Here is an 11,081-nt window from a genome sequence, read left to right as displayed (position 1 = left end):
GGACTGTGTTTCATCCCGAGAGCGTCTCTGTTTTATCTCAGTTCATTCTTGGGGTCAAATAGAAGGTTTACTAAAGTACAAACACCACATCATGGCCTTATAAGCAATTACAGTTCAGAATATATCATTTACATTTACATTTAAGCATTTGGCAGACGCTTTTATCCAAAGCGACTTACATTGCATTTCACATTTACATTCTTATCAGTTCATATCACACACTGAACACACACTCATACCATACAACATTGCAATCATTCAGACCTGAGTTCATTTAGGAAATATTCAAGATGTTTTGTGGCAGTTTCAGTTGGATTTTGTCCCCTGGCTCTGTTTCAGTAAAGAAGAAAAATATTCATTGACGCAAAACAGCATCTTTTTCCTTTCTGTGGAATTTGCTTCCCAGTTCTTGTGTCTGTGTACTTTTGTGTCAGACTAATTTGTGTGGAGGAATTCGATTGAGCAGACGCTTCAGTTTGAGCTCTTCATCAACATGCTTTCACAGAATAAACGCTGTACAAATGCTGTCAACATGCATGTACACAGAAATGACCAGCATTAATGCTAATCAGTTTTTTTTTTTTCATTTCTAAGGCTCTAAATGATCAACATGATTGAATTGTCTGTGTCTGATTGATAGTTTAGACTCTTTTAGTATAATCGTACAAACGTCGTGATTTATGTGTCTTTCTGCTGTCGAATCTCCACTGATCTGTATCAAGTAAACGCAAGAATAACTTTAATATTGTGAGTAATATTTCAGCTGGACTGAAACAGGTTTACTTGATTATAAAGACATAACTTTTTGGAAAAATTCATCATGAGTGTCAAATATCATCAGGCTTTTGAGGAAGGTTTATTTATTCATCTCTCAATCATCATTGCATTGAATATTTTAAAACTACAGGGCTTTGATTATAAAACTAAGTATTTAAATATCATTTTACTAAGACATATTATTGGCAGATATTGATATTTACATGCATTTTGTAAGCATCTCATTGATTTACATTACAAGCATCATGCACAATATCATATAAATATCAACATCTACACTGAATTTCTTTTTCCAAACAGTTTTTTCTCTCTCCATATTCTCACTATATCAGACTATATGAGCTATAAAAGCCTATTGGATCAAATATGAAACTCAACAAAAAACAAAATTAGTTTTTAGAATTATTATTTTATTTTTTTTAAAGATGTTGTCTAATGGAAACTGTTATAAACTGTTCCATTTAAAAAGACTGTTATTTCTAATGTCATGCATACCGTATATATACACACATAAAATAAATGCAAATATTAAAAATGATAGTGAACACTTAAGGTTCTGCATATGGTGTTCTGGGATGAAAATTGATGAAGCTGGCTTATCTGCACCAGTGTTTAGATGAGCTTATAGTACGACTGTGAGACAGTCTAAATATAAAATCCATCAGCCAAGAGCTTGCCTAAGAAATTCCATGTTCCTCTTGCCATGAACACACCCTCTTCCAAGAACTCATTTTCCCTTAATTCATCATTTCCAAAGCAACAACACAACGGCCTCCAGCAACACCGCCAGCACTGTGATCTAGAGACAGACCCGGTGCCATTGAGGGAATAATAAATTGCCAATATATCCATGAAGAAATGCATCTCAGTCTCCATTTGTGAGTTCTGGCCTCGGGGACTGGAGGGCATGCCCTTCTAACTGGTTTACTGGGAGGTGAATGTGCGGATAATTCCCAGTGAATGCTTCCCTCAGTCATCAGACTGACACTCATTGAACCTCAGGACTCCCATCATCACTGCTTTATTGGCTGATCGAGTCACATTCGCCTTCAGTGTGAATTCACACTCGCTCTGGATCTGAATCTCGTCCCTGGCTCCTCTGCGTCATCAGCATTGACATTAGTGGCATGTGTTTACCACGGTATCTAGGTAATGACTCTGGAGAAGAGGTAATAGTTTCACTGTGGTATTAAAGTAAGATTCCCTTTAGATTTACTACCAAAACTCTGCAAGCTGCTCTTCTAAAGCGGGTGATTCGGGGAGAAGCAGCTTCCAGCAATGCATGAACAGTATAACATACAAATCTGATGATTATACATCACTGTTATTAGGATGGATTACGTTCATTCCTACTGAAAACTGTCCACAACTGTATCTCAGACCATAAAAAAGGTCATTTGCTAATTTTCTTCTCAAAATTCTGACTTTTTCCCGATGGAAGCTTCTTTCCGCCACAGAATAAAAAATCAAATAAGGTAATTGCGACTTTTTATCTCACAATTCAGGATTTTTTTCTCACAATTGCGAGATATAAAGTCACAATTGCGAGATATAAAGTCACAATTGCGTGATATAAAGTCAAAATTGTGTGATATAAAGTCAGAATAGCGAGATATAAAGTCAGAATTGTGAGATATAAAGTCAGAATTGCGAGATATAAAGTCAGAATTGTGAGATATAAAGTCAGAATTGCGAGATATAAAGTCACAATTGTGAGATATAAAGTCCGAATTGTGTGATATAAAGTCAGAATTGTGTGATATAAAATCAGAATTGTGTGATATAAAGTCACAATTGCGAGATATAAAGTCACAATTGTGAGATATAAAGTCAGAATTGTGTGATATAAAGTCAGAGTTGTGTGATATAAAGTCAGAATTGCGTGATATAAAGTCAGAATTGCGAGATATAAAGTCAGAATTGCGAGATATAAAGTCAGAATTGCGAGATATAAAGTCAGAATTGTGAGATATAAAGTCAGAATTGCGAGATATAAAGTCAGAATTGTGAGATATAAAGTCAGAATTGCGAGATATAAAGTCAGAATTGTGAGATATAAAGTCAGAATTGCGAGATATAAAGTCACAATTGTGAGATATAAAGTCAGAATTGTGAGATATAAAGTCACAATTGTGAGATATAAAGTCAGAATTGTGAGATATAAAGTCACAATTGTGAGATATAAAGTCAGAATTGTGAGATATAAAGTCAGAATTGCGAGATATAAAGTCACAATTGTGAGATATAAAGTCACAATTGCGAGATATAAAGTCAGAATTGCGTGATATAAAGTCAGAATTGCGAGATATAAAGTCAGAATTGCGAGATATAAAGTCAGAATTGCGAGATATAAAGTCAGAATTGCGAGATATAAAGTCAGAATTGCGAGATATAAAGTCAGAATTGTGAGATATAAAGTCACAATTGTGAGATATAAAGTCAGAATTGTGAGATATAAAGTCAGAATTGTGAGATATAAAGTCAGAAATAAAGTCAGAATTGTGAGATATAAAGTCAGAATTGTGAGATATAAAGTCAGAATTGCGAGATATAAAGTCACAATTGTGAGATATAAAGTCACAATTGTGAGATATAAAGTCAGAATTGTGAGATATAAAGTCAGAATTGTGAGATATAAAGTCAGAATTGCGAGATATAAAGTCAGAATTGTGTGATATAAAGTCAGAATTGCGAGATATAAAGTCAGAATTGCGAGATATAAAGTCAGAATTGTGAGATATAAAGTCAGAATTGTGAGATATAAAGTCACAATTGTGAGATATAAAGTCAGAATTGTGAGATATAAAGTCACAATTGCGAGATATAAAGTCAGAATTGTGAGATATAAAGTCAGAATTGTGAGATATAAAGTCAGAATTGTGAGATATAAAGTCAGAATTGTGAGATATAAAGTCACAATTGCGAGATATAAAGTCAGAATTGCGAGATATAAAGTCAGAATTGTGTGATATAAAGTCAGAATTGCGAGATATAAAGTCAGAATTGTGAGATATAAACTCGCAAATCAGATTTTTTTCTCATAATAACTTGTTTATTTCTCGCAATTCTGACTTTATAACATGCAATTGCGACTTTGGCGTCAATACACACTTTTTATCTCACAATGGCGAGTTTACATCGCTTCCCAGATAGCAAAAATCATCTGGCCCAGACACTTCGTAAGTTCTGGGCCAGATCCGCGCAACGGACTCGGGCCGGTGTCTTTTGGCACAACGGGCCAACACCGGCACGGATCCGTTTTTTTCTCATCTGGACCAGAACTGGGCCAGCTCCGGATTCCTTTATGGCGATTTGGCCCAATTGTGGGCCAGATCTGGTCCAGCTCTGTTTTGGATCTGGTCCAGAATCATGCCGGATCAGGGCCAGCTCATTTTGTTTACAGTACACAAACACACTCGCTCGCTCTAAGTAGTATACATATCTAGAATTTCATGAATCTTCCCATTTACATGATCTAATCTTATGGTCTTATGCCACTGATATTTTTTCTGTTTTTAACACAAAATGCTTAGGCAATAAAAAGTTGAATTACTGTACTTTTTTACACTAAAATACCACCTGATAATCTAGTGTCAGCACTGACTCACAGCCACTACTTCACAGTAAACATGCATTCAAAGAAAAATTATTTGGACAATAAATTTGACATATTCAAGAGCTTTATCTTTTGATCATTTTTTTATTTATTAAGCATATTAAAACAAATTCACCAAAACAATGCAAAACAGTGCCACTGTGCATCTTTTATTTTTATCATTTTTGCACAAGTACTCAAAGTTTATATAAAACACTTAAGTCTCTACTTGCAGTTAACGAGATAGTTCACACAAAAAAATTTAATTCTGTCATTAATTACTCACTTTCATGTCGTTCCAAACCCGTAAGACTTTCATTCATCTTCTGAACACAAATTAATTGATCTTTTTAATGAAATCTGAGATTTCTTTCCCTCCATTGACAGCTACGCAACTACAAGTTGAACAGTAAAGAAGATTTTTAGCTGAAAATGTGGTCCTTGATGATTCGTATAATGCAAGTCGATAGCTACAGTCAGTTTGAGAGTTAAAAAAACATTACAGGGAAAACAAAATTAATACCTGTGGCTCCTGATGATTCATTGAGGTCGTATGAAGCAAAACAATTAGTCTGTCAAAGAAACTGAACATTATTTACAACATTATTACCTGTAATCCACAGCATCTGCAAACAGTCCTGTCACGGCAGTCGTGTTTTGCCTGTAATATGTTTGTTTTTTACTCTCAAAGTGACAGTAGCCATTGAATTGCATTATATGAATCACCAAAGACCACAGTTTCAGCTAAAAATCTTCTTTACTGTTTAACTGAAAAACAGTCACCTATATCTTGGATGGCTTGAGGTTGAATAAATTAAGAGCAAATTTTCATTTCTCAGTGAACTTTCCCTTTAAAACAGTGACACAAGCTCAGAACTTTTCTCAATGTATATTTGAAAGAATGTTTTGAATGGGTATCCATGTTGTGTAGTGACATAAGCCTCATGAATGTATTATTTATCCCAAAAAAATGTGGCATTGATCAGAGGCAGTGAAAAGCTGCAAGGAAAAAACATACAAAAAATAATGGCAACACTTTACAATAAGTTTCATTAGTTAATGTATTAACTAACATGAACTAACAATGAGCCAAACATTTGTTACAGTATTTATTCATGTTTGTTAATGTTAGTTAATAAAAATCCAGCTGTTCATTGTTTTGTTCATGGTAGTTCATAGCGCATTAACTAATGCTAACAAATCACGTTTGATTTTAATGTATTCGTAAATGTTGAAATTTATATTAACTAAGATTAATAAATGCTGAAGAAGTGCAGTTCATTCTTAGTTCATGTTAACTAAGGTAGTTAACTAATGTTAACCAATGAACCTTATTGTAAAGTGTTACCAAAATAATTTTATAGAATGAACTGTAAACACATCAAGGACAGGACAGGAAAGCCATGGTATTACAAACCACTTCATATGTGCCGTTTAATTCCCATGAGGCATCTGAAAAAGAAAAAAAAAGACCAAGAAGAAAGATTTTAGATATTCATGTAATTGTCAAACTAAATAAAGAATCTGACGGCTGTTCTGTACTGTGCTGTGCTTCTTATATCTGAAATTTACCTCAGTTAAGGCCTCTTTGGCTCTTGAGCGTTCCTTCCAGCCGCCGTCACGGGTCAAAGGTTAAATCAACAGATGCCGCAAGAACCTATTCCACTATCTGCTGCACTGGTAGAAGACTGGTTTTTCCTTACAGCTCCTGTTAAGAAAAGAAAAAAAATGTGCAAAAAAACATCAACCTCCAGCTAATAAGCTTCTGAGCCCTGATTTATATTTCTTCTATAATGTAGATCAGTTAAGGGATAAACTGGTAGGCCTATATCAATTACTTAAACATTCATTTAAATTGATCAGAATCAGATATCACACGATCCTTCAGAAATCATTCTAATATGCTGATTTGGAACTCAGGTAACATTTCTTATTATTATTATCAATGCTGAAAACGGTTGTGCTGCTTAACATTTTTGTGGAAATGGTGATAATTTTTTCATGATTCTTTGATAAATATAAAGTTCAAGTTGAACAGCATGTATTTGCAATGCATTTATTAAATTAAGACATTTATAAGACATTCATTTGTAACATTTTTAAATGTCATTGACTTAATTTCGATCGATTTAAGACATCCTTGGTTAATAAAAGTATAAAACTTACTACAGATGTTTGAATGGTATAGTTGTTTCCACAAAAATATGAAGCAGTACAACTGTTTTCAACATTGATAATAATCATAAATGTTTCTTGAGCATTAAATCCTCATATTAGAGTGATTTCTGAAGGATCATGTGACACCGAAGACTGGAGAAATGATGCTGAAAATTATAGCTTTGATCACAGGAATAAATTAGCCAATATTTTACTATAGAATGTAATAATATTTCACAATATTGCTGTATTTTTTTTATTAAATAACCACAGTCTTGGTGAGCAGAAGAGAATAGCATCATTAGTTGACATTGACAAATAAAAAATTAACTGCACTTCTACATCATTTATGAATCTTTTTTAATGTTAATTTCTACATATACTAATGCATTATTAATATAAAATGTTGTAGGCTGTTTGTTAACCTTAGTTAATGCACAGTGTGAAGTAACATGACCAAACAATGAACAACTGTTAGTATTTATATGAACTAACATTAACAAATACAGTAACAGATGTATTGTTCATGGTTAGTTAATTGTAATTAATATTAACTAATGTTAACAAATGAAACCTTATTATAAAGTGAAGGTCTGCGGGAGGCCTTAGCTAAGCTAACGCTATCCTATCACTAACATTACCGCAGTAAAAACTTTAACAACAGTGAAAATAAATGAAAACAGTTAAAATTCGTCAATTACATATAATTACAATCCTCTGGGTCGTCTTCGTGTTAGCATATGCCCTCTGAAAACATAAATAAGAGTTAGGCTAGCTAACATTACGATTCAGTACCGATCTAAGGAGCAATACAAACTCCAAAACTTAAGTTAAAAATTAGTTAGTTAGTTAAAAGCTAACGAGTACACAATATAATCAATAAGAAATTTATTAATTAATAAAACAGTTTGACCATGTGTGACTTACCTTGGTGAAGTGTTTAAGGTAGGATAACGAGTAGCGACCGTGACAGCCTCCTCTTCTAAACTCCAGAAAAAATGTTTCGCGCGCTCGTTTCCACGGATACGGCCCGAATCTGTTTTGCGACTGTTGTTCCCGCCCAATGAAACCGGGCCCGGGCTGGATCCGTTTAAGAGCAGTGAAACGGAGGTGACTGTGACGCGGATTTGCCGGTTTGAAGACGGATCCGGATCGCAGTCACCTGCTGTCTGGGTTGTAACGATGTAACGTTACATCACACAATTCTGAATTTATATCTCCTAATTCTGAGAAATAAAGTCAGAATTGTGTGATGTAACGTTACATCGTTACAAGCGATGTAAACTCGCCATTGTGAGATAAAAAGTGTGTATTGACGCCAAGGCAACGGTAACTCCGCCCACCAGTCTCTGATTGACAGAAGAAACCTGTCTGATAACAGCAGTGGTGAAGAGAGGAAAACTTTCATCGAACGCATTCTTCTCCCTTTTCCCATCGCATATCAGCTCGGAGAGAGACGTTTATTTGAAGTTAATATGAAGAAAATATTTGAAAAGTGGAACTAAAGTGCATAACAGGTATTTAATAGTAGGAATAAAGTGTTTATCGAGTAGGGTTAGGGATCGCTGAGGCTTTATTGTCCCAATAAGGCGGCATCCGTTTAATGGTTTTAATATAATTATTTACTCATTATGTTGTTATTATTTCATAGTTTTATAATACACTGAAGTGCAAATAGTATCTGCCACTATTTGCACTATATAGGCTTAATAGCATCTAACTACAGAATTTACTGAAAATACTGCAGCTTTTCTTAGAGCACAAAGCCTTTGCCTTTTTTATTCTTTGGTGGAAATAAGCTTCCATAATAATCGAGCTCAAGACCCTCCAAAAACATGCATTTGTTCTCTTTTATTTAACATTTTTCCTTGTCATTTATATTTTGTTATTTTATTAAATAAGACTCATCAAATTAATTTCATGACCACACATCTTATAGTAAGTTATACAAATGAGGATATGCATGAACGAAGAGGTTTACAGATAACGATGGAATATGTTTGCATTATTTGTGGCATAGATGATTCGCTCCATGAAGGATTGGTCATACTGATTCAATTCGAGTTTTTTTTTTTTTTTTTTTTTAACGATTCATTGTTCATAAGAGTCATTTGATAGTGAATCGGACTTCACAGGTCGCGCTCTCGGTTTGTCTCTGCTTTCAGCTCGTGCCGCGAACGAGAAGCGAAACGCTTTCCATGATCGAGTCTTTCCAGAAATATGTATATGAAATCTAAGCCCACCAACGAACTTGTTAATTTAAATTGAAAACTTTAATTTTCATCTTTCTGACATGGCATCCACTCGACCCAGTGTAAACCGCTGCGGATTCATGTTTACTCAGGTAAGCTGGTCAATATAGACTTTCATTTGCTTTCTCACTAACCAATTAAGCAAACCAACATCAAACTAATGCTATGGATATAGATATTCTTCTTACAAAAACGCATTGCTTCAATTCAGAAGGCCTTTAATAACCCCTGGAGTCGGATGGATTACTTTTATGATGGATGGATGCGCTTTTTGGGGCTTCAAAATATCAGGTACCATTCACTCCCATTATAAAGCTGGGAAGAGCCAGGATATATTTTTTTCTGTGATGGGCAACGATTAATCGCATCCAAAATAAAAGTTTGTTTACATAATATATGTGTGTGTACTGTGTATAATTATTTTGTATATAATACGCACGTGCATGTAATGTGTATAGTTATACATCATTTATATTATATATAAATATACATTTTATGTATAAACAACACCTTTTTCTTAAATATATACATACACATATATTATGTAAACAAACTTTTATTTTGGATGCGATTAATCGTTGCACAGCACTATTTTTAAAATAACTCTGAATATGTAGTAGAAAGAAGCAAGTCATATAAGCCTCTGGTAAAGAATGCTTTCTAATGCAGCTAATCCTATTTGAGAAATGCAATAGTGTGTTGTGTTTTTGCTGTTGGAGTAAATGGGAAAGCAAAAATGTTATTTGCCACAGTCTCTCATTAATCCCCATTGAAGTTTACCCTGTTATAGTTTATATTCCACATTCCAAACCAGTAAATGTGAAAATTGTGCATGAGGCTATTATATCGTGCTCTATATATCAAGAGATATTTCAGTGAAGCGCTGGTTGATTGTAACCACAGAAACGGCTCATGAAGAAGGAGATGTAGAGGACCTGTGCCCTCCGGTGATCTGGAGCGTGTTGTTGACCGAGACCGGACACTGTGTTCAGAAGCTTGTTTGTTTTTCCCACTTGTGTTGGACATATACGGTGGTCTGTGTGTGTGTCGGGGGCCGTCGACTCTCTCTCTGCTCAGAGAATGTAAACAGAAGAGTCAAACATGTGAGCAGAGATTCACCGCAGTCATATTGATGAGAATTATGATAAAGCCCACTATATTATAATCACAGGCATTCACAATATAAAGGTTCCAAAAGGGTGTTTTCATCACACAGCTGATAAAAACTTTATGATGAAAACGTTATTGAGTGAAAACATCTAGTTTGAAACGTTAAGGGAACATTTTATTTGATCATTATTCAAATATTATATTAGAGTTACTTTAGAATATTCTCGGAATGTTCGTAGTAATATTTTAAAAACTTAAAGTCGCCCTGTGGTGAAAATCCAGCTTTAAATGTTGTTTATATGTCTATGTGGTGTTATTAATATGCTTTAAGACAAACCATGTGTAAGTTCATAAGTCGACACCATTGCTGAGTATTTCCTCCTTAAAACTGCAGTGAACCAAAGACAGTCTCAAACACACGCTTTGAAATCGCTGGTGTTTCTGACGTCACAAACTACCTTGTAACCAATAGGGATGGGTACCGAAACCCGGTATTAAACGGGCCCCGGTGCTGAATTTTGAAAGACCGCTGGATCGTTAAGCTCGGACGTTATCGGTTCTGCTGTCGGGACTGGAGAAATTATGAAAGTACACGTGCTATTTATTATTGCTATTAAAAAATTATTATCTTGCGAATTTAATCTCGCCAGCCACTTCTATATATAATAATATTGAACCATTTGTCTGTGATGCATTTTTGCTAAAGAGAGAGAGAGAGTGTGTGTGTGTGTGTGTGTGTGTGTGAGAGAGAGAGAGCGATCTTTCACGCAAAGCCACGGCGCGCGCAACACAACAGCCCTGCTTAATGAGTGACGATGAGGACAGAACATTCAAAAGGTTACACTTTAGATCTTTGATATTAAAGGTCCCATGACATGCTACTTTTTGTAGGCTTTAATACAGGCCTTAGTGGTCCCTAGTACTGTATCTGAAATCTCTTTCCAAAAATTCAGCCTCGGTGCAGAATTATAGCCACTACAAGCCAGTCCCAGAATGAGCTTCCTCCAGACGGGCCGTTTCGGTGTCTGTAGCTTTAAATACTAATGAGGAGGAGAAAGGCGGCGCAAGGTGGAGGGTGGGTGTGGCCTTGACCATCTTGCGCAACGGTAACGTGGCGTGCATGTTTACGTTGGATATAGCAATGGCACGAAGACACGCAGTCTTTCAAGCATTTCAGTTTGACCCAGAAT

The 11,081-nt window shown here is 35.1% G+C and overlaps 1 long non-coding RNA gene across 3 annotated transcripts; it reads right to left on the bottom strand.

Moving 5' to 3' along the window:
- Positions 1-3,927: 3,927 nt before the first annotated feature.
- On the bottom strand, positions 3,928-7,701 carry LOC309485583. 3 transcript variants are annotated; one of them, XR_014201235.1, is made up of 4 exons: positions 7,457-7,701; positions 7,231-7,276; positions 5,945-6,080; positions 3,928-5,824 (listed from the first exon to the last, which is right to left on the bottom strand). It is a non-coding gene; the product is annotated as an uncharacterized lncRNA (long non-coding RNA). The 3 variants fall into 3 exon arrangements; XR_014201236.1 differs by lacking the exon at positions 7,231-7,276; XR_014201237.1 differs by lacking the exon at positions 7,457-7,701 and having other exon boundaries at positions 7,231-7,428.
- Positions 7,702-11,081: the final 3,380 nt, after the last annotated feature.

This window comes from Leuciscus leuciscus (genome assembly GCF_965113295.1).
Source record: "Leuciscus leuciscus genome assembly, chromosome: 21".
NCBI lineage: Eukaryota > Metazoa > Chordata > Actinopteri > Cypriniformes > Leuciscidae > Leuciscus > Leuciscus leuciscus.
This window is presented reverse-complemented; position numbering and strand designations above follow the sequence as displayed.